At 41.0% G+C, this 15,430-nt stretch overlaps 50 non-coding genes and 19 pseudogenes across 50 annotated transcripts in view; all 69 read right to left on the reverse strand.

Moving 5' to 3' along the window:
* Nucleotides 1-51: 51 nt before the first annotated feature.
* Nucleotides 52-170, reverse strand: LOC134885298 (5S ribosomal RNA). The gene has a single exon (XR_010169416.1). It is a non-coding gene; the product is annotated as a 5S ribosomal RNA (ribosomal RNA).
* A 107-nt stretch (nucleotides 171-277) lies between these two features.
* On the reverse strand, nucleotides 278-397 carry LOC134896308 (5S ribosomal RNA; annotated as a pseudogene).
* A 107-nt stretch (nucleotides 398-504) lies between these two features.
* LOC135064729 (5S ribosomal RNA) lies at nucleotides 505-623 on the reverse strand. The gene has a single exon (XR_010251030.1). It is a non-coding gene; the product is annotated as a 5S ribosomal RNA (ribosomal RNA).
* Nucleotides 624-730: 107 nt separating this feature from the next.
* On the reverse strand, nucleotides 731-849 carry LOC135068030 (5S ribosomal RNA). Its single transcript, XR_010254240.1, has one exon. It is a non-coding gene; the product is annotated as a 5S ribosomal RNA (ribosomal RNA).
* Nucleotides 850-956: 107 nt separating this feature from the next.
* On the reverse strand, nucleotides 957-1,075 carry LOC134898577 (5S ribosomal RNA). Its single transcript, XR_010172271.1, has one exon. It is a non-coding gene; the product is annotated as a 5S ribosomal RNA (ribosomal RNA).
* Nucleotides 1,076-1,182: 107 nt separating this feature from the next.
* On the reverse strand, nucleotides 1,183-1,301 carry LOC135066104 (5S ribosomal RNA). The gene has a single exon (XR_010252362.1). It is a non-coding gene; the product is annotated as a 5S ribosomal RNA (ribosomal RNA).
* Nucleotides 1,302-1,408: 107 nt separating this feature from the next.
* Nucleotides 1,409-1,527, reverse strand: LOC135058489 (5S ribosomal RNA). The gene has a single exon (XR_010244917.1). It is a non-coding gene; the product is annotated as a 5S ribosomal RNA (ribosomal RNA).
* Nucleotides 1,528-1,634: 107 nt separating this feature from the next.
* Nucleotides 1,635-1,753, reverse strand: LOC134897473 (5S ribosomal RNA). The gene has a single exon (XR_010172114.1). It is a non-coding gene; the product is annotated as a 5S ribosomal RNA (ribosomal RNA).
* Nucleotides 1,754-1,860: 107 nt separating this feature from the next.
* Nucleotides 1,861-1,979, reverse strand: LOC135068166 (5S ribosomal RNA). The gene has a single exon (XR_010254372.1). It is a non-coding gene; the product is annotated as a 5S ribosomal RNA (ribosomal RNA).
* A 107-nt stretch (nucleotides 1,980-2,086) lies between these two features.
* Nucleotides 2,087-2,205, reverse strand: LOC134900712 (5S ribosomal RNA). Its single transcript, XR_010174220.1, has one exon. It is a non-coding gene; the product is annotated as a 5S ribosomal RNA (ribosomal RNA).
* Nucleotides 2,206-2,312: 107 nt separating this feature from the next.
* Nucleotides 2,313-2,431, reverse strand: LOC135067028 (5S ribosomal RNA). Its single transcript, XR_010253258.1, has one exon. It is a non-coding gene; the product is annotated as a 5S ribosomal RNA (ribosomal RNA).
* A 107-nt stretch (nucleotides 2,432-2,538) lies between these two features.
* Nucleotides 2,539-2,657, reverse strand: LOC135069574 (5S ribosomal RNA). Its single transcript, XR_010255753.1, has one exon. It is a non-coding gene; the product is annotated as a 5S ribosomal RNA (ribosomal RNA).
* Nucleotides 2,658-2,764: 107 nt separating this feature from the next.
* LOC135066933 (5S ribosomal RNA) lies at nucleotides 2,765-2,883 on the reverse strand. Its single transcript, XR_010253166.1, has one exon. It is a non-coding gene; the product is annotated as a 5S ribosomal RNA (ribosomal RNA).
* A 107-nt stretch (nucleotides 2,884-2,990) lies between these two features.
* On the reverse strand, nucleotides 2,991-3,109 carry LOC134901058 (5S ribosomal RNA). The gene has a single exon (XR_010174555.1). It is a non-coding gene; the product is annotated as a 5S ribosomal RNA (ribosomal RNA).
* Nucleotides 3,110-3,216: 107 nt separating this feature from the next.
* LOC135066253 (5S ribosomal RNA) lies at nucleotides 3,217-3,335 on the reverse strand. Its single transcript, XR_010252507.1, has one exon. It is a non-coding gene; the product is annotated as a 5S ribosomal RNA (ribosomal RNA).
* Nucleotides 3,336-3,442: 107 nt separating this feature from the next.
* LOC134902157 (5S ribosomal RNA) lies at nucleotides 3,443-3,561 on the reverse strand. Its single transcript, XR_010175629.1, has one exon. It is a non-coding gene; the product is annotated as a 5S ribosomal RNA (ribosomal RNA).
* A 107-nt stretch (nucleotides 3,562-3,668) lies between these two features.
* Nucleotides 3,669-3,787, reverse strand: LOC134894028 (5S ribosomal RNA; annotated as a pseudogene).
* Nucleotides 3,788-3,893: 106 nt separating this feature from the next.
* Nucleotides 3,894-4,013, reverse strand: LOC134889814 (5S ribosomal RNA; annotated as a pseudogene).
* A 107-nt stretch (nucleotides 4,014-4,120) lies between these two features.
* On the reverse strand, nucleotides 4,121-4,239 carry LOC135068167 (5S ribosomal RNA). The gene has a single exon (XR_010254373.1). It is a non-coding gene; the product is annotated as a 5S ribosomal RNA (ribosomal RNA).
* Nucleotides 4,240-4,346: 107 nt separating this feature from the next.
* LOC135060036 (5S ribosomal RNA) lies at nucleotides 4,347-4,465 on the reverse strand. The gene has a single exon (XR_010246428.1). It is a non-coding gene; the product is annotated as a 5S ribosomal RNA (ribosomal RNA).
* A 107-nt stretch (nucleotides 4,466-4,572) lies between these two features.
* Nucleotides 4,573-4,691, reverse strand: LOC134888642 (5S ribosomal RNA; annotated as a pseudogene).
* A 107-nt stretch (nucleotides 4,692-4,798) lies between these two features.
* On the reverse strand, nucleotides 4,799-4,918 carry LOC134896736 (5S ribosomal RNA; annotated as a pseudogene).
* A 107-nt stretch (nucleotides 4,919-5,025) lies between these two features.
* On the reverse strand, nucleotides 5,026-5,144 carry LOC135060987 (5S ribosomal RNA). Its single transcript, XR_010247380.1, has one exon. It is a non-coding gene; the product is annotated as a 5S ribosomal RNA (ribosomal RNA).
* Nucleotides 5,145-5,251: 107 nt separating this feature from the next.
* LOC134885299 (5S ribosomal RNA) lies at nucleotides 5,252-5,370 on the reverse strand. Its single transcript, XR_010169417.1, has one exon. It is a non-coding gene; the product is annotated as a 5S ribosomal RNA (ribosomal RNA).
* Nucleotides 5,371-5,477: 107 nt separating this feature from the next.
* Nucleotides 5,478-5,597, reverse strand: LOC134896309 (5S ribosomal RNA; annotated as a pseudogene).
* Nucleotides 5,598-5,704: 107 nt separating this feature from the next.
* Nucleotides 5,705-5,823, reverse strand: LOC135064730 (5S ribosomal RNA). The gene has a single exon (XR_010251031.1). It is a non-coding gene; the product is annotated as a 5S ribosomal RNA (ribosomal RNA).
* A 107-nt stretch (nucleotides 5,824-5,930) lies between these two features.
* On the reverse strand, nucleotides 5,931-6,049 carry LOC135068031 (5S ribosomal RNA). The gene has a single exon (XR_010254241.1). It is a non-coding gene; the product is annotated as a 5S ribosomal RNA (ribosomal RNA).
* Nucleotides 6,050-6,156: 107 nt separating this feature from the next.
* LOC134893116 (5S ribosomal RNA) lies at nucleotides 6,157-6,275 on the reverse strand (annotated as a pseudogene).
* Nucleotides 6,276-6,382: 107 nt separating this feature from the next.
* LOC135068674 (5S ribosomal RNA) lies at nucleotides 6,383-6,501 on the reverse strand. The gene has a single exon (XR_010254869.1). It is a non-coding gene; the product is annotated as a 5S ribosomal RNA (ribosomal RNA).
* Nucleotides 6,502-6,608: 107 nt separating this feature from the next.
* Nucleotides 6,609-6,727, reverse strand: LOC134891858 (5S ribosomal RNA; annotated as a pseudogene).
* Nucleotides 6,728-6,834: 107 nt separating this feature from the next.
* LOC135067030 (5S ribosomal RNA) lies at nucleotides 6,835-6,953 on the reverse strand. The gene has a single exon (XR_010253259.1). It is a non-coding gene; the product is annotated as a 5S ribosomal RNA (ribosomal RNA).
* Nucleotides 6,954-7,060: 107 nt separating this feature from the next.
* On the reverse strand, nucleotides 7,061-7,179 carry LOC135059550 (5S ribosomal RNA). The gene has a single exon (XR_010245952.1). It is a non-coding gene; the product is annotated as a 5S ribosomal RNA (ribosomal RNA).
* Nucleotides 7,180-7,286: 107 nt separating this feature from the next.
* LOC134898578 (5S ribosomal RNA) lies at nucleotides 7,287-7,405 on the reverse strand. The gene has a single exon (XR_010172273.1). It is a non-coding gene; the product is annotated as a 5S ribosomal RNA (ribosomal RNA).
* A 107-nt stretch (nucleotides 7,406-7,512) lies between these two features.
* Nucleotides 7,513-7,631, reverse strand: LOC135058363 (5S ribosomal RNA). Its single transcript, XR_010244793.1, has one exon. It is a non-coding gene; the product is annotated as a 5S ribosomal RNA (ribosomal RNA).
* Nucleotides 7,632-7,738: 107 nt separating this feature from the next.
* LOC135066254 (5S ribosomal RNA) lies at nucleotides 7,739-7,857 on the reverse strand. The gene has a single exon (XR_010252508.1). It is a non-coding gene; the product is annotated as a 5S ribosomal RNA (ribosomal RNA).
* A 107-nt stretch (nucleotides 7,858-7,964) lies between these two features.
* LOC135063306 (5S ribosomal RNA) lies at nucleotides 7,965-8,083 on the reverse strand. The gene has a single exon (XR_010249641.1). It is a non-coding gene; the product is annotated as a 5S ribosomal RNA (ribosomal RNA).
* Nucleotides 8,084-8,190: 107 nt separating this feature from the next.
* Nucleotides 8,191-8,309, reverse strand: LOC135070932 (5S ribosomal RNA). The gene has a single exon (XR_010257079.1). It is a non-coding gene; the product is annotated as a 5S ribosomal RNA (ribosomal RNA).
* A 107-nt stretch (nucleotides 8,310-8,416) lies between these two features.
* Nucleotides 8,417-8,535, reverse strand: LOC135059551 (5S ribosomal RNA). The gene has a single exon (XR_010245953.1). It is a non-coding gene; the product is annotated as a 5S ribosomal RNA (ribosomal RNA).
* Nucleotides 8,536-8,642: 107 nt separating this feature from the next.
* LOC134892450 (5S ribosomal RNA) lies at nucleotides 8,643-8,761 on the reverse strand (annotated as a pseudogene).
* A 107-nt stretch (nucleotides 8,762-8,868) lies between these two features.
* LOC134885907 (5S ribosomal RNA) lies at nucleotides 8,869-8,988 on the reverse strand. Its single transcript, XR_010170009.1, has one exon. It is a non-coding gene; the product is annotated as a 5S ribosomal RNA (ribosomal RNA).
* A 107-nt stretch (nucleotides 8,989-9,095) lies between these two features.
* LOC135071054 (5S ribosomal RNA) lies at nucleotides 9,096-9,214 on the reverse strand. The gene has a single exon (XR_010257196.1). It is a non-coding gene; the product is annotated as a 5S ribosomal RNA (ribosomal RNA).
* Nucleotides 9,215-9,321: 107 nt separating this feature from the next.
* Nucleotides 9,322-9,440, reverse strand: LOC134886992 (5S ribosomal RNA; annotated as a pseudogene).
* A 107-nt stretch (nucleotides 9,441-9,547) lies between these two features.
* LOC135066227 (5S ribosomal RNA) lies at nucleotides 9,548-9,666 on the reverse strand. The gene has a single exon (XR_010252481.1). It is a non-coding gene; the product is annotated as a 5S ribosomal RNA (ribosomal RNA).
* A 107-nt stretch (nucleotides 9,667-9,773) lies between these two features.
* LOC135061369 (5S ribosomal RNA) lies at nucleotides 9,774-9,892 on the reverse strand. The gene has a single exon (XR_010247752.1). It is a non-coding gene; the product is annotated as a 5S ribosomal RNA (ribosomal RNA).
* A 107-nt stretch (nucleotides 9,893-9,999) lies between these two features.
* On the reverse strand, nucleotides 10,000-10,118 carry LOC134893118 (5S ribosomal RNA; annotated as a pseudogene).
* Nucleotides 10,119-10,225: 107 nt separating this feature from the next.
* LOC135059552 (5S ribosomal RNA) lies at nucleotides 10,226-10,344 on the reverse strand. The gene has a single exon (XR_010245954.1). It is a non-coding gene; the product is annotated as a 5S ribosomal RNA (ribosomal RNA).
* Nucleotides 10,345-10,451: 107 nt separating this feature from the next.
* LOC134898580 (5S ribosomal RNA) lies at nucleotides 10,452-10,570 on the reverse strand. Its single transcript, XR_010172275.1, has one exon. It is a non-coding gene; the product is annotated as a 5S ribosomal RNA (ribosomal RNA).
* A 107-nt stretch (nucleotides 10,571-10,677) lies between these two features.
* Nucleotides 10,678-10,796, reverse strand: LOC135063583 (5S ribosomal RNA). Its single transcript, XR_010249910.1, has one exon. It is a non-coding gene; the product is annotated as a 5S ribosomal RNA (ribosomal RNA).
* Nucleotides 10,797-10,903: 107 nt separating this feature from the next.
* LOC135063307 (5S ribosomal RNA) lies at nucleotides 10,904-11,022 on the reverse strand. The gene has a single exon (XR_010249642.1). It is a non-coding gene; the product is annotated as a 5S ribosomal RNA (ribosomal RNA).
* Nucleotides 11,023-11,129: 107 nt separating this feature from the next.
* LOC134884501 (5S ribosomal RNA) lies at nucleotides 11,130-11,248 on the reverse strand. The gene has a single exon (XR_010168645.1). It is a non-coding gene; the product is annotated as a 5S ribosomal RNA (ribosomal RNA).
* A 107-nt stretch (nucleotides 11,249-11,355) lies between these two features.
* Nucleotides 11,356-11,474, reverse strand: LOC135067594 (5S ribosomal RNA). The gene has a single exon (XR_010253806.1). It is a non-coding gene; the product is annotated as a 5S ribosomal RNA (ribosomal RNA).
* Nucleotides 11,475-11,581: 107 nt separating this feature from the next.
* On the reverse strand, nucleotides 11,582-11,700 carry LOC134887437 (5S ribosomal RNA; annotated as a pseudogene).
* A 107-nt stretch (nucleotides 11,701-11,807) lies between these two features.
* On the reverse strand, nucleotides 11,808-11,927 carry LOC134889816 (5S ribosomal RNA; annotated as a pseudogene).
* A 107-nt stretch (nucleotides 11,928-12,034) lies between these two features.
* LOC135068168 (5S ribosomal RNA) lies at nucleotides 12,035-12,153 on the reverse strand. Its single transcript, XR_010254374.1, has one exon. It is a non-coding gene; the product is annotated as a 5S ribosomal RNA (ribosomal RNA).
* Nucleotides 12,154-12,260: 107 nt separating this feature from the next.
* LOC134898581 (5S ribosomal RNA) lies at nucleotides 12,261-12,379 on the reverse strand. The gene has a single exon (XR_010172276.1). It is a non-coding gene; the product is annotated as a 5S ribosomal RNA (ribosomal RNA).
* Nucleotides 12,380-12,486: 107 nt separating this feature from the next.
* LOC134884613 (5S ribosomal RNA) lies at nucleotides 12,487-12,605 on the reverse strand. The gene has a single exon (XR_010168755.1). It is a non-coding gene; the product is annotated as a 5S ribosomal RNA (ribosomal RNA).
* A 107-nt stretch (nucleotides 12,606-12,712) lies between these two features.
* On the reverse strand, nucleotides 12,713-12,831 carry LOC134888493 (5S ribosomal RNA; annotated as a pseudogene).
* Nucleotides 12,832-12,938: 107 nt separating this feature from the next.
* LOC134898407 (5S ribosomal RNA) lies at nucleotides 12,939-13,058 on the reverse strand (annotated as a pseudogene).
* A 107-nt stretch (nucleotides 13,059-13,165) lies between these two features.
* Nucleotides 13,166-13,284, reverse strand: LOC134898582 (5S ribosomal RNA). Its single transcript, XR_010172277.1, has one exon. It is a non-coding gene; the product is annotated as a 5S ribosomal RNA (ribosomal RNA).
* Nucleotides 13,285-13,391: 107 nt separating this feature from the next.
* Nucleotides 13,392-13,510, reverse strand: LOC135067625 (5S ribosomal RNA). Its single transcript, XR_010253836.1, has one exon. It is a non-coding gene; the product is annotated as a 5S ribosomal RNA (ribosomal RNA).
* A 107-nt stretch (nucleotides 13,511-13,617) lies between these two features.
* On the reverse strand, nucleotides 13,618-13,736 carry LOC134889842 (5S ribosomal RNA; annotated as a pseudogene).
* Nucleotides 13,737-13,843: 107 nt separating this feature from the next.
* On the reverse strand, nucleotides 13,844-13,963 carry LOC134894177 (5S ribosomal RNA; annotated as a pseudogene).
* A 107-nt stretch (nucleotides 13,964-14,070) lies between these two features.
* On the reverse strand, nucleotides 14,071-14,189 carry LOC134891692 (5S ribosomal RNA; annotated as a pseudogene).
* Nucleotides 14,190-14,296: 107 nt separating this feature from the next.
* Nucleotides 14,297-14,415, reverse strand: LOC134898584 (5S ribosomal RNA). The gene has a single exon (XR_010172278.1). It is a non-coding gene; the product is annotated as a 5S ribosomal RNA (ribosomal RNA).
* A 107-nt stretch (nucleotides 14,416-14,522) lies between these two features.
* Nucleotides 14,523-14,641, reverse strand: LOC135061272 (5S ribosomal RNA). The gene has a single exon (XR_010247659.1). It is a non-coding gene; the product is annotated as a 5S ribosomal RNA (ribosomal RNA).
* Nucleotides 14,642-14,748: 107 nt separating this feature from the next.
* On the reverse strand, nucleotides 14,749-14,867 carry LOC134886481 (5S ribosomal RNA). Its single transcript, XR_010170562.1, has one exon. It is a non-coding gene; the product is annotated as a 5S ribosomal RNA (ribosomal RNA).
* Nucleotides 14,868-14,974: 107 nt separating this feature from the next.
* LOC134892451 (5S ribosomal RNA) lies at nucleotides 14,975-15,093 on the reverse strand (annotated as a pseudogene).
* A 107-nt stretch (nucleotides 15,094-15,200) lies between these two features.
* On the reverse strand, nucleotides 15,201-15,319 carry LOC135068585 (5S ribosomal RNA). Its single transcript, XR_010254780.1, has one exon. It is a non-coding gene; the product is annotated as a 5S ribosomal RNA (ribosomal RNA).
* Nucleotides 15,320-15,426: 107 nt separating this feature from the next.
* Nucleotides 15,427-15,430, reverse strand: part of LOC134885263 (5S ribosomal RNA) — a 119-nt gene continuing 115 nt past the window's right edge. The window contains exon 1 of the ribosomal RNA XR_010169380.1: nucleotides 15,427-15,430. This exon is cut by the window's right edge and continues 115 nt beyond it. This is a non-coding gene — a ribosomal RNA (5S ribosomal RNA).

The following is a 15,430-nucleotide window of genomic DNA, read 5'->3' on the forward strand; positions in this document are numbered from 1 at the left end:
ATACGTTTGAAAATGGAATGCATCAACAGAACGGTGTACGTAGTATAAAAATATCTACAGCACCTTGTTTTCCCAGGTGGTCTCCCATCCAAGTACTAATCAGGCCCAACACTGCTTTGCTTCCTAGATCAGATGAGATTGGGCGTATCCAGTGTGGTGTGGCTGTAGATAAGCTTTGTGGTTTCTGTTAGAACTTTTCTCTTTCTAACTACTGGTTCATAAATGAATACGTTTGAAAATGGAATGCATCAACAGAACGGTGTTGGCAGTATAAAAATATCTACAGCACCTATGTATTCCCAGGTGGTCTCCCATCCAAGTACTGACCAGGACCAACACTGATTGGCTTTCAAGATCAGATGAGATTGGGCATATCCAGTGTGGTGTGGCTGTAGAAGAGCTTTATGGTTTCTGTTAGTACTTTTCTACTTCTAACTACTGGTTCATAAATGAATACGTTTGAAAATGGAATGCATCAACAGAACGGTGTTGATAGTATAAAAATATCTACAGCACCTTGTATTCCCAGGTGGTATCCCATCCAAGTACTAACCAGGCCCAACACTGCTTAGCTTCCAAGATCAGATGAGATTGGGCGTATCCAGTGTGGTGTTGCTGTAGATGAACTTTCTGGTTTCTGTTAGAACTTTTCTACTTCTAACTACTGGTTCATAAATGAATACATTTTAAAATGGAATGCATCAACAGAACGGTGTTGGCAGTATAAAATTATCTACAGCACCTTGTATTCCCAGGTGGTCTCCCATCCAAGTACTAACCAGGACCAACACTGCTTAGCTTCCAAGATCAGATGAGATTGGGCATATCCAGTGTGGTGTGGCTGTAGATGAGCTTTGTGGTTTCTGTTATAACTTTTCTACTTCTAACTACTGGTTCATAAATGAATACGTTTGAAAATGGAATGCATCAACAGAACGGTGTTGGCAGTATAAAAATATCTACAGCACCTTGTATTCCCAGGTGGTCTCCCATCCAAGTACTAACCAGGCCCAACACTGCTTAGCTTCCAAGATCAGATGAGATTGGGCGTATCCAGTGTGGTGTGGCTGTAGATGAGCTTTGCAGTTTCTGTTAGAACTTTTCTACTTCTAACTACTGGTTCATAAATGAATACATTTGAAAATGGAATGCATCAACAGAACAGTGTTGGCAGTATAAAAATATCTACAGCACCTTGTATTCCCAGGTGGTCTCCCATCCAATTACTAACCAGGCCCAACACTGCTTAGCTTCCAAGATCAGATGAGATTGGGCGTATCCAGTGTGGTGTGGCTGTAGATAAGCTTTGTGGTTTCTGTTAGAACTTTTCTACTTCTAACTACTGGTTCATAAATGAATAAGTTTTAAAATGGAATGCATCAACAGAACGGTGTTGGCAGTATAAAATTATCTACAGCACCTAGTATTCCCAGGTGGTCTCCCATCCAAGTACTAACCAGGCCCAACACTGCTTAGCTTCCAAGATCAGATGAGATTGGGCGTATCCAGTGTGGTGTTGCTGTAGATGAACTTTCTGGTTTCTGTTAGAACTTTTCTACCTCTAACTACTGGTTCATAAATGAATAAGTTTTAAAATGGAATGCATCAACAGAACGGTGTTGGCAGTATAAAATTATCTACAGCACCTAGTATTCCCAGGTGGTCTCCCATCCAAGTACTAACCAGGCCCAACACTGCTTAGCTTCCAAGATCAGATGAGATTGGGCGTATCCAGTGTGGTGTGGCTGTAGATGAGCTTTGTGGTTTCTGTTAGAACTTTTCTACTTCTAACTACTGGTTCATAAATGAATAGGTTTGAAAATGGAATGCATCAACAGAACGTTGTTGGCAGTATAAAAATATCTACAGCACCTTGTATTCCCAGGTGGTCTCCCATCCAAGTACTAACCAGGCCCAACACTGCTTAGCTTCCAAGATCAGATGAGATTGGGCATATCCAGTGTGGTGTGGCTATAGAAGAGCTTTATGGTTTCTGTTAGTACTTTTCTACTTCTAACTACTGGTTCATAAATGAATAAGTTTGAAAATGGAATGCATCAACAGAACGGTGTTGGTAGTATAAAAATATCTACAGCACCTTGTATTCCCAGGTGGTCTCCCATCCAAGTACTAACCAGGCCCAACACTGCTTAGCTTCCAAGATCAGATGAGATTGGGAGTATCCAGTGTGGTGTGGCTGTAGATGAGCTTTGTGGTTTCTGTTTGTACTTTTCTACTTCTAACTACTGGTTCATAAATGAATACATTTGAAAATGGAATGCATCAACAGAACGGTGTTGGCAGTATAAAAATATCTACAGCACCTTGTATTCCCAGGTGGTCTCCCATCCAAGTACTAACCAGACCCAACACTGCTTAGCTTCCAAGATCAGATGAGATTGGGCATATCCAGTGTGGTGTGGCTGTAGATGACCTATATGGTTTCTGTTAGTACTTTTCTACTTCTAACTACTGGTTCATAAATGAATATGTTTGAAAATGGAATGCATCAACAGAACGGTGTACGTAGTATAAAAATATCTACAGCACCTTGTATTCCCAGGTGGTCTCCCATCCAAGTACTAACCAGGCCCAACACTGCTTAGCTTCCAAGATCAGATGAGATTGGGCGTATCCAGTGTGGTGTGGATGTAGAAGAGCTTTATGGTTTCTGTTAGTACTTTTCTACTTCTAACTACTGGTTCATAAATGAATACGTTTGAAAATGGAATGCATCAACAGAACGGTGTACGTAGTGTGAAAATATCTACAGCACCTTGTATTCCCAGGTGGTCTCCCATCCAAATACTAACCAGGCCCAACACTGCTTAGCTTCCAAGATCAGATGAGATTGGGCATATCCAGTGTGGTGTGGCTGTAGATGAGCTTTGCAGTTTCTGTTAGAACTTTTCTACTTCTAACTACTGGTTCATAAATGAATACATTTGAAAATGGAATGCATCAACAGAACGGTGTTGGCAGTATAAAAATATCTACAGCACCTTGTATTCCCAGGTGGTCTCCCATCCAAGTACTAAAAAGGCCCAACACTGCTTAGCTTCCAAGATCAGATGAGATTGGGCGTATCCAGTGTGGTGTGGCTGTAGATGAGCTTTGTGGTTTCTGTTAGAACTTTTCTACTTCTAACTACTGGTTCATAAATGAATAGGTTTGAAAATGGAATGCATCAACAGAACGTTGTTGGCAGTATAAAAATATCTACAGCACCTTGTATTCCCAGGTGGTCTCCCATGCAAGTACTAACCAGGCCCAACACTGCTTAGCTTCCAAGATCAGATGAGATTGGGCGTATCCAGTGTGGTGTTGCTGTAGATGAACTTTCTGGTTTCTGTTAGAACTTTTCTACCTCTAACTACTGGTTCATAAATGAATAAGTTTTAAAATGGAATGCATCAACAGAACGGTGTTGGCAGTATAAAATTATCTACAGCACCTAGTATTCCCAGGTGGTCTCCCATCCAAGTACTAACCAGGCCCAACACTGCTTAGCTTCCAAGATCAGATGAGATTGGGCGTATCCAGTGTGGTGTGGCTGTAGAAGAGCTTTATGGTTTCTGTTAGTACTATTCTACTTCTAACTACTGGTTCATAAATGAATAAGTTTGAAAATGGAATGCATCAACAGAACGGTGTTGGTAGTATAAAAATTTCTACAGCACCTTGTATTCCCAGGTGGTCTCCCATCCAAGTACTAACCAGGCCCAACACTGCTTAGCTTCCTAGATCAGATGAGATTGGGCGTATCCAGTGTTGTGCGGCTGTAGATGAGCTTTGTGGTTTCTGTTAGAACTTTCTACTTCTAACTACTGGTTCATAAATGAATAGGTTTGAAAATGGAATGCATCAACAGAACGGTGTTGGCAGTATAAAAATATCTACAGCACCTACGTATTCCCAGGTGGTCTCCCATCCAAGTACTAACCAGACCCAACACTGCTTAGCTTCCAAGATCAGATGAGATTGGGCATATCCAGTGTGGTGTGGCTGTAGAAGAGCTTTATGGTTTCTGTTAGTACTTTTCTACTTCTAACTACTGGTTCATAAATGAATACGTTTGAAAATGGAATGCATCAACAGAACGGTGTTGGTAGTACAAAAATATCTACAGCACCTTGTATTCCCAGGTGGTCTCCCATCCAAGTACTAACCAGGCCCAACACTGCTTAGCTTCCAAGATCAGATGAGATTGGGCATATCCAGTGTGGTGTGGCTATAGAAGAGCTTTATGGTTTCTGTTAGTACTTTTCTACTTCTAACTACAGGTTCATAAATGAATAAGTTTGAAAATGGAATGCATCAACAGAACGGTGTTGGTAGTATAAAAATATCTACAGCACCTTGTATTCCCAGGTGGTCTCCCATCCAAGTACTAACCAGGCCCAACACTGCTTAGCTTCCAAGATCAGATGAGATTGGGCGTATCCAGTGTGGTGTTGCTGTAGATAAGCTTTGTGGTTTCTGTTAGAACTTTTCTAGTTCTAACTACTGGTTCATACATGAATAAGTTTGAAAATGGAATGCATCAACAGAACGGTGTACGTAGTATAAAAATATCTCCAGCACCTTGTATTCCCAGGTGGTCTCCCATCCAAGTACTAATCAGGCCCAACACTGCTTAGCTTCCTAGATCAGATGAGATTGGGCGTATCCAGTGTGGTGTGGCTGTAGATAAGCTTTGTGGTTTCTGTTAGAACTTTTCTACTTCTAACTACTGGTTCATACATGAATACGTTTGAAAATGGAATGCATCAACAGAACGGTGTTGGCAGTATAAAAATATATACAGCACCTATGTATTCCCAGGTGGTCTCCCATCCAAGTACTGACCAGGACCAACACTGCTTAGCTTTCAAGATCAGATGAGATTGGGCATATCTAGTGTGGTGTGGCTGTAGAAGAGCTTTATGGTTTCTGTTAGTACTTTTCTACTTCTAACTACTGGTTCATAAATGAATACGTTTGAAAATGGAATGCATCAACAGAACGGTGTTGGTAGTATAAAAATATCTACAGCACCTTGTATTCCCAGGTGGTCTCCCATACAAGTACTAACCAGGCCCAACACTGCTTAGCTTCCAAGATCAGATGAGATTGGGCGTATCCAGTGTGGTGTGGCTGTAGATGAGCTTTATGGTTTCTGTTAGAACTTTTCTACTTCTAACTACTGGTTCATAAATGAATACGTTTGAAAATGGAATGCATCAACAGAACGGTGTACGTAGTATAAAAATATCTACAGCACCTTGTTTTCCCAGGTGGTCTCCCATCCAAGTACTAATCAGGCCCAACACTGCTTTGCTTCCTAGATCAGATGAGATTGGGCGTATCCAGTGTGGTGTGGCTGTAGATAAGCTTTGTGGTTTCTGTTAGAACTTTTCTCTTTCTAACTACTGGTTCATAAATGAATACGTTTGAAAATGGAATGCATCAACAGAACGGTGTTGGCAGTATAAAAATATCTACAGCACCTATGTATTCCCAGGTGGTCTCCCATCCAAGTACTGACCAGGACCAACACTGATTGGCTTTCAAGATCAGATGAGATTGGGCATATCCAGTGTGGTGTGGCTGTAGAAGAGCTTTATGGTTTCTGTTAGTACTTTTCTACTTCTAACTACTGGTTCATAAATGAATACGTTTGAAAATGGAATGCATCAACAGAACGGTGTTGATAGTATAAAAATATCTACAGCACCTTGTATTCCCAGGTGGTATCCCATCCAAGTACTAACCAGGCCCAACACTGCTTAGCTTCCAAGATCAGATGAGATTGGGCGTATCCAGTGTGGTGTTGCTGTAGATGAACTTTCTGGTTTCTGTTAGAACTTTTCTACTTCTAACTACTGGTTCATAAATGAATACATTTTAAAATGGAATGCATCAACAGAACGGTGTTGGCAGTATAAAATTATCTACAGCACCTTGTATTCCCAGGTGGTCTCCCATCCAAGTACTAACCAGGACCAACACTGCTTAGCTTCCAAGATCAGATGAGATTGGGCATATCCAGTGTGGTGTGGCTGTAGATGAGCTTTGTGGTTTCTGTTATAACTTTTCTACTTCTAACTACTGGTTCAAAATTGAATACGTTTTAAAATGGAATGCATCAACAGAACGGTGTTGGCAGTATAAAAATATCTACAGCACCTTGTATTCCCAGGTGGTCTCCCATCCAAGTACTAACCAGGGCCAACACTGCTTAGCTTTCAAGATCAGATGAGCTTGGGCGTATCCAATGTGGTGTGGCTATAGATGAACTTTGTGGTTTCTGTTAGAACTTTTCTACTTCTAACTACTGGTTCATAAATGAAATCGTTTTAAAATGGAATGCATCAACAGAACGGTGTTGGCAGTATAAAAATATCTACAGCACCTTGTATTTCCAGGTGGTCTCCCATCCAAGTACTAACCAGGCCCAACACTGCTTAGCTTCCAAGATCAGATGAGATTGGGCGTACCCAGTGTGGTGTGGCTGTAGATGAGCTTTGTGGTTTCTGTTAGAACTTTTCTACTACTAACTACTGGTTCATAAATGAATACGTTTGAAAATGGAATGCATCAACAGAACGGTGTTGGCAGTATGAAAATATCTACAGCACCTTGTATTCCCAGGTGGTCTCCCATCCATGTACTAACCAGACCCAACACTGCTTAGTTTCCAAGATCAGATGAGATTGGGCGTATCCAATGTGGTGTGGCTGTAGATGAACTTTGTGGTTTCTGTTAGAACTTTTCTACTTCTAACTACTGGTTCATAAATGAATACATTTGAAAATTGAATGCATCAACAGAACGGTGTTGGCAGTATAAAAATATCTACAGCACCTTGTATTCCCAGGTGGTCTCCCATCCAAGTACTAACCAGACCCAACACTGCTTAGCTTCCAAGATCAGATGAGATTGGGCATATCCAGTGTGGTGTGGCTGTAGATGAGCTATATGGTTTCTGTTAGTACTTTTCTACTTCTAACTACTGGTTCATAAATGAATACGTTTGAAAATGGAATGCATCAACAGAACGGTGTACGTAGTATAAAAATATCTACAGCACCTTGTATTCCCAGGTGGTCTCCCATCCAAGTACTAACCAGGCCCAACACTGCTTAGCTTCCAAGATCAGATGAGATTGGGCGTATCCAGTGTGGTGTGGCTGTAGAAGAGCTTTATGGTTTCTGTTAGTACTTTTCTACTTCTAACTACTGGTTCATATATGAATACGTTTGAAAATGGAATGCATCAACAGAACGGTGTAAGTAGTATAAAAATATCTACAGCACCTTGTATTCCCAGGTGGTCTCCCATCCAAGTACTAACCAGGCCCAACACTGCTTAGCTTCCAAGATCAGATGAGATTGGGCGTATCCAGTGTGGTGTGGCTGTAGATGAGCTTTGCAGTTTCTGTTAGAACTTTTCTACTTCTAACTACTGGTTCATAAATGAATACATTTGAAAATGGAATGCATCAACAGAACGGTGTTGGCAGTATAAAAATATCTACAGCACCTTGTATTCCCAGGTGGTCTCCCATTCAAGTACTAACCAGGCCCAACACTGCTTAGCTTCCAAGATCAGATGAGATTGGGCGTATCCAGTGTGGTGTGGCTGTAGATGACCTTTGTGGTTTCTGTTAGAACTTTTCTACTTCTAACTACTGGTTCATAAATGAATAGGTTTGAAAATGGAATGCATCAACAGAACGTTGTTGGCAGTATAAAAATATCTACAGCACCTTGTATTCCCAGGTGGTCTCCCATGCAAGTACTAACCAGGCCCAACACTGCTTAGCTTCCAAGATCAGATGAGATTGGGCGTATCCAGTGTGGTGTTGCTGTAGATGAACTTTCTGGTTTCTGTTAGAACTTTTCTACCTCTAACTACTGGTTCATAAATGAATAAGTTTTAAAATGGAATGCATCAACAGAACGGTGTTGGCAGTATAAAATTATCTACAGCACTTAGTATTCCCAGGTGGTCTCCCATCCAAGTACTAACCAGGCCCAACACTGCTTAGCTTCCAAGATCAGATGAGATTGGGCGTATCCAGTGTGGTGTGGCTGTAGAAGAGCTTTATGGTTTCTGTTAGTACTATTCTACTTCTAACTACTGGTTCATAAATGAATAAGTTTGAAAATGGAATGCATCAACAGAACGGTGTTGGTAGTATAAAAATTTCTACAGCACCTTGTATTCCCAGGTGGTCTCCCATCCAAGTACTAACCAGGCCCAACACTGCTTAGCTTCCTAGATCAGATGAGATTGGGCGTATCCAGTGTGGTGTGGCTGTAGATGAGCTTTGTCGTTTCTGTTAGAACTTTTCTACTTCTAACTACTGGTTTATAAATGAATATGTTTGAAAATGGAATGCATCAACAGAACGGTGTTGGTAGTATAAAAATATCTACAGCACCTTGTATTCCCAGGTGGTCTCCCATCCAAGTACTAACCAGGCCCAACACTGCTTAGCTTCCAAGATCAGATGAGATTGGGCGTATCCAGTGTGGTGTGGCTGTAGAAGAGCTTTATGGTTTCTGTTAGTACTTTTCTACTTCTAACTACTGGTTCATAAATGAATAAGTTTGAAAATGGAATGCATCAACAGAACGGTGTTGGTAGTATAAAAATTTCTACAGCACCTTGTATTCCCAGGTGGTCTCCCATCCAAGTACTAACCAGGCCCAACACTGCTTAGCTTACTAGATCAGATGAGATTGGGCGTATCCAGTGTGGTGTGGCTATAGATGAGCTTTGTGGTTTCTGTTAGAACTTTTCTACTTCTAACTACTGGTTCATAAATGAATACGTTTGAAAATGGAATGCATCAACAGAACGGTGTTGGCAGTATAAAATTATCTACAGCACCTATGTATTCCCAGGTGGTCTCCCATCCAAGTACTAACCAGGCCCAACACTGCTTAGCTTCTAAGATCAGATGAGATTAGGCATATCCAGTGTGGTGTGGCTGTAGAAGAGCTTTATGGTTTCTGTTAGTACTTTTCTACTTCTAACTACTGGTTCATAAATGAATACGTTTGAAAATGGAATGCATCAACAGAACGGTGTTGGTAGTATAAAAATATCTACAGCACCTTGTATTCCCAGGTGGTCTCCCATCCAAGTACTAACCAGGCCCAACACTGCTTAGCTTCCAAGATCAGATGAGATTGGGCGTATCCAGGGTGGTGTTGCTGCAGATGAACTTTCTGGTTTCTGCTAGAACTTTTCTACTTCTAACTACTGGTTCATAAATGAATACATTTTAAAATGGAATGCATCAACAGAACGGTGTTGGCAGTATAAAATTATCTACAGCACCTTGTATTCCCAGGTGGTCTCCCATTCAAGTACTAACCAGGCCCAACACTGCTTAGCTTCCAAGATCAGATGAGTTTGGGCATATCCAGTGTGGTGTGGCTGTAGAAGAGCTTTATGGTTTCTGTTAGTACTTTTCTACTTCTAACTACTGGTTCATAAATGAATACGTTTGAAAATGGAATGCATCAACAGAACGGTGTTGGTAGTATAAAAATATCTACAGCACCTTGTATTCCCAGGTGGTCTCCCATCCAAGTACTAACCAGGCCCAACACTGCTTAGCTTCCAAGATCAGATGAGATGGGGCGTATCCAGTGTGGTGTGGCTGTAGATGAGCTTTGTGGTTTCTGTTAGAGCTTTTCTACTTCTAACTACTGGTTCATAAATGAATAAGTTTGAAAATGGAATGCATCAACAGAACGGTGTTGGCAGTATAAAAATATCTACAGCACCTTGTATTCCCAGGTGGTCTCCCATCCAAGTACTAACCAGGCCCAACACTGCTTAGCTTCCAAGATCAGATGAGATTGGGCGTATCCAGTGTGGTGCGGCTGTAGATGAACTTTGTGGTTTCTGAAGGAACTTTTCTACTTCTAACTACTGGTTCAAAATTGAATACGTTTTAAAATGGAATGCATCAACAGAACGGTGTTGGCAGTATAAAAATATCTACAGCACCTTGTATTCCCAGGTGGTCTCCCATCCAAGTACTAACCAGGGCCAACACTGCTTAGCTTTCAAGATCAGATGAGCTTGGGCGTATCCAATGTGGTGTGGCTATAGATGAACTTTGTGGTTTCTGTTAGAACTTTTCTACTTCTAACTACTGGTTCATAAATGAATACGTTTGAAAATGGAATGCATCAACAGAACGGTGTACGTAGTATAAAAATATCTACAGCACCTTGTATTCCCAGGTGGTCTCCCATCCAAGTACTAACCAGGCCCAACACTGCTTAGCTTCCAAGATCAGATGAGATTGGGCGTATCCAGTGTGGTGTGGCTGTAGAAGAGCTTTATGGTTTCTGTTAGTACTTTTCTACTTCTAACTACTGGTTCATATATGAATACGTTTGAAAATGGAATGCATCAACAGAACGGTGTAAGTAGTATAAAAATATCTACAGCACCTTGTATTCCCAGGTGGTCTCCCATCCAAGTACTAACCAGGCCCAACACTGCTTAGCTTCCAAGATCAGATGAGATTGGGCGTATCCAGTGTGGTGTGGCTGTAGATGAGCTTTGCAGTTTCTGTTAGAACTTTTCTACTTCTAACTACTGGTTCATAAATGAATACATTTGAAAATGGAATGCATCAACAGAACGGTGTTGGCAGTATAAAAATATCTACAGCACCTTGTATTCCCAGGTGGTCTCCCATTCAAGTACTAACCAGGCCCAACACTGCTTAGCTTCCAAGATCAGATGAGATTGGGCGTATCCAGTGTGGTGTTGCTGTAGATGAACTTTCTGGTTTCTGTTAGAACTTTTCTACCTCTAACTACTGGTTCATAAATGAATAAGTTTTAAAATGGAATGCATCAACAGAACGGTGTTGGCAGTATAAAATTATCTACAGCACTTAGTATTCCCAGGTGGTCTCCCATCCAAGTACTAACCAGGCCCAACACTGCTTAGCTTCCAAGATCAGATGAGATTGGGCGTATCCAGTGTGGTGTGGCTGTAGAAGAGCTTTATGGTTTCTGTTAGTACTATTCTACTTCTAACTACTGGTTCATAAATGAATAAGTTTGAAAATGGAATGCATCAACAGAACGGTGTTGGTAGTATAAAAATTTCTACAGCACCTTGTATTCCCAGGTGGTCTCCCATCCAAGTACTAACTAGGCCCAACACTGCTTAGCTTCCTAGATCAGATGAGATTGGGCGTATCCAGTGTGGTGTGGCTGTAGATGAGCTTTGTCGTTTCTGTTAGAACTTTTCTACTTCTAACTACTGGTTTATAAATGAATATGTTTGAAAATGGAATGCATCAACAGAACGGTGTTGGCAGTATAAAAATATCTACAGCACCTTGTATTCCCAGGTGGTCTCCCATCCAAGTACTAACCAGGCCCAACACTGTTTAGCTTCCAAGATCAGATGAGATTGGGCGTATCGAGTGTGGTGTGGCTGTAGATGAGCTTTGCAGTTTCTGTTAGAACTTTTCTATTTCTAACTACTTGTTCATAAATGAATACATTTGAAAATGGAATGCATCAACAGAACGGTGTTGGCAGTATAAAAATATCTACAGCACCTTATATTCCCAGGTGGTTTCCCATCCAAGTACTAACCAGGCCCAACACTGCTTAGCTTCCAAGATCAGATGAGATTGGGCGTATCCAGTGTTGTGTGGCTGTAGATGAGCTTTGTGGTTTCTGTTAGAACTTTTCTACTTCTAACTACTGGTTCATAAATGAATAGGTTTGAAAATAGAATGCATCAACAGAACGGTGTTGGCAGTATAAAAATATCTACAGCACCTACGTATTCCCAGGTGGTCTCCCATCCAAGTACTAACCAGACCCAACACTGCTTAGCTTCCAAGATCAGATGAGATTGGGCATATCCAGTGTGGTGTGGCTGTAGAAGAGCTTTATGGTTTCTGTTAGTACTTTTCTACTTCTAACTACTGGTTCATAAATGAATACGTTTGAAAATGGAATGCATCAACAGAACGGTGTTGGTAGTACAAAAATATCTACAGCACCTTGTATTCCCAGGTGGTCTCCCATCCAAGTACTAACCAGGCCCAACACTGCTTAGCTTCCAAGATCAGATGAGATTGGGCATATCCAGTGTGGTGTGGCTATAGAAGAGCTTTATGGTTTCTGTTAGTACTTTTCTACTTCTAACTACAGGTTCATAAATGAATAAGTTTGAAAATGGAATGCATCAACAGAACGGTGTTGGTAGTATAAAAATATCTACAGCACCTTGTATTCCCAGGTGGTCTCCCATCCAAGTACTAACCAGGCCCAACACTGCTTAGCTTCCAAGATCAGATGAGATTGGGCGTATCCAGTGTGGTGTGGCTGTAGATGAGCTTTGTGGTTTCTGTTTGAACTTTTCTACTTCTAACTACTGGTTCATAAATGAATACATTTGAAAATTGAATGCATCAACAGAACGGTGTTGGCAGTATAAAAATATCTACAGCACCTTGTATTCCCAGGTGGTCTCCCATCCAAGTACTAACCAGACCCAACACTGCTTAGATTCCAAGATCAGATGAGATTGGGCATATCCAGTGTGGTGTGGCTGTAGATGAGCTATATGGTTTCTGTTAGAACTTTTCTACTTCTAACTACTGGTTCATAAATGAATACGTTTGAAAATGGAATGCATCAACAGAACGGTGTACGTAGTATAAAAATATCTACAGCACCTTGTTTTCCCAGGTGGTCTCCCATCCAAGTACTAATCTGGCCCAACACTCCTTAGCTTCCTAGATCAGATGAGATTGGGCGTATCCAGTGTGGTGTGGCTGTAGATAAGCTTTGTGGTTTCTGTTAGAACTTTTCTACTTCTAACTACTGGTTCATACATGAATACGTTTGAAAATGGAATGCATCAACAGAACGGTGTTGGCAGTATAAAAATATATACAGTACCTATGTATTCCCAGGTGGTCTCCCATCCAAGTACTGACCAGGAGCAACACTGCTTAGCTTTCAAGATCAGATGAGATTGGGAATATCTAGTGTGATGTGGCTGTAGAAGAGCTTTATGGTTTCTGTTAGTACTTTTCTACTTCTAACTACTGGTTCATAAATGAATACGTTTGAAAATGGAATGCATCAACAGAACGGTGTTGGTAGTATAAAAATATCTACAGCACCTTGTATTCCCAGGTGGTCTCCCATCCAAGTACTAACCAGGCCCAACACTGCTTAGCTTCCAAGATCAGATGAGATTGGGCGTATCCAGTGTGGTGTGGCTGTAGATGAGCTTTGTGGTTTCTGTTTGAACTTTTCTACTTCTAACTACTGGTTCATAAATGAATACATTTGAAAATGGAATGCATCAACAGAAAGGTGTTGGCAGTATAAAAATATCTACAGCACCTTGTATTCCCAGGTGGACTCCCATCCAAGTACTAACCAGACCCAACACTGCTTAGCTTCCAAGATCAGATGAGATTGGGCGTATCCAGTGTGGTGTGGCTGTAGATGAGCTTTATGGTTTCTGTTAGAACTTTTCTACTTCTAACTACTGGTTCATAAATGAATACGTTTGAAAATGGAATGCATCAACAGAACGGTGTACGTAGTATAAAAATATCTACAGCACCTTGTTTTCCCAGGTGGTCTCCCATCCAAGTACTAATCAGGCCCAACACTGCTTAGCTTCCTAGAGCAGATGAGATTGGGCGTATCCAGTGTGGTGTGGCTGCAGATAAGCTTTGTGGTTTCTGTTAGAACTTTTCTACTTCTAACTACTGGTTCATAAATGAATACGTTTGAAAATGGAATGCATCAACAGAACGGTGTTGGCAGTATAAAAATATCTACAGCACCTATGTATTCCCAGGTGGTCTCCCATCCAAGTACTGACCAGGACCAACACTGCTTAGCTTTCAAGATCAGATGAGATTGGGCATATCCAGTGTGGTGTTGCTGTAGATGAACTTTCTGGTTTCAGTTAGAACTTTTCTACTTCTAACTACTGGTTCATAAATGAATACATTTTAAAATGGAATGCATCAACAGAACGGTGTTGGCAGTATAAAATTATCTACAGCATCTTGTATTCCCAGGTGGTCTCCCATCCAAGTACTAACCAGGACCAACACTGCTTAGCTTCTAAGATCAGATGAGATTGGGCATATCCAGTGTGGTGTGGCTGTAGATGAGCTTTGTGGTTTCTGTTATAACTTTTCTACTTCTAACTACTGGTTCATAAATGAATACGTTTGAAAATGGAATGCATCAACAGAACGGTGTTGGCAGTATAAAAATATCTACAGCACCTTGTATTCCCAGGTGGTCTCCCATCCAAGTACTAACCAGGCCCAACACTGCTTAGCTTCCAAGATCAGATGAGATTGGGCGTATCCAGTGTGGTGTGGCTGTAGATGAGCTTTGCAGTTTCTGTTAGAACTTTTCTACTTCTAACTACTGGTTCATAAATGAATACATTTGAAAATGGAATGCATCAACAGAACAGTGTTGGCAGTATAAAAATATCTACAGCACCTTGTATTCCCAGATGGTCTCCCATCCAATTACTAACAAGGCCCAACACTGCTTAGCTTCCAAGATCAGATGAGATTGGGCGTATCCAGTGTGGTGTGGCTGTAGATAAGCTTTGTGGTTTCTGTTAGAACTTTTCTACTTCTAACTACTGGTTCATAAATGAATAAGTTTTAAAATGGAATGCATCAACAGAACGGTGTTGGCAGTATAAAATTATCTACAGCACCTAGTATTCCCAGGTGGTCTCCCATCCAATGACTAACCAGGCCCAACACTGCTTAGCTTCCAAGATCAGATGAGATTGGGCGTATCCAGTGTGGTGTGGCTGTAGAAGAGCTTTATGGTTTCTGTTAGTACTTTTCTACTTCTAACTACTGGTTCATAAATGAATAAGTTAGAAAATGGAATGCATCAACAGAACGGTGTTGGTAGTATAAAAATTTCTACAGCACCTTGTATTCCCAGGTGGTCTCCCATCCAAGTACTAACCAGGCCCAACACTGCTTAGCTTACTAGATCAGATGAGATTGGGCGTATCCAGTGTGGTGTGGCTATAGATGAGCTTTGTGGTTTCTGTTAGAACTTTTCTACTTCTAACTACTGGTTCATAAATGAATACATTTGAAAATGGAATGCATCAACAGAACAGTGTTGGCAGTATAAAAATATCTACAGCACCTTGTATTCCCAGATGGTCTCCCATCCAATTACTAACCAGGCCCAACACTGCTTAGCTTCCAAGATCAGATGAGATTGGGCGTATCCAGTGTGGTGTGGCTGTAGATAAGCTTTGTGGTTTCTGTTAGAACTTTTCTACTTCTAACTACTGGTTCATAAATGAATAAGTTTTAAAATGGAATGCATCAACAGAACGGTGTTGGCAGTATAAAATTATC

The sequence above is a fragment of the Pseudophryne corroboree genome, chromosome 3 (assembly GCF_028390025.1).
Source record: "Pseudophryne corroboree isolate aPseCor3 chromosome 3, aPseCor3.hap2, whole genome shotgun sequence".
NCBI lineage: Eukaryota > Metazoa > Chordata > Amphibia > Anura > Myobatrachidae > Pseudophryne > Pseudophryne corroboree.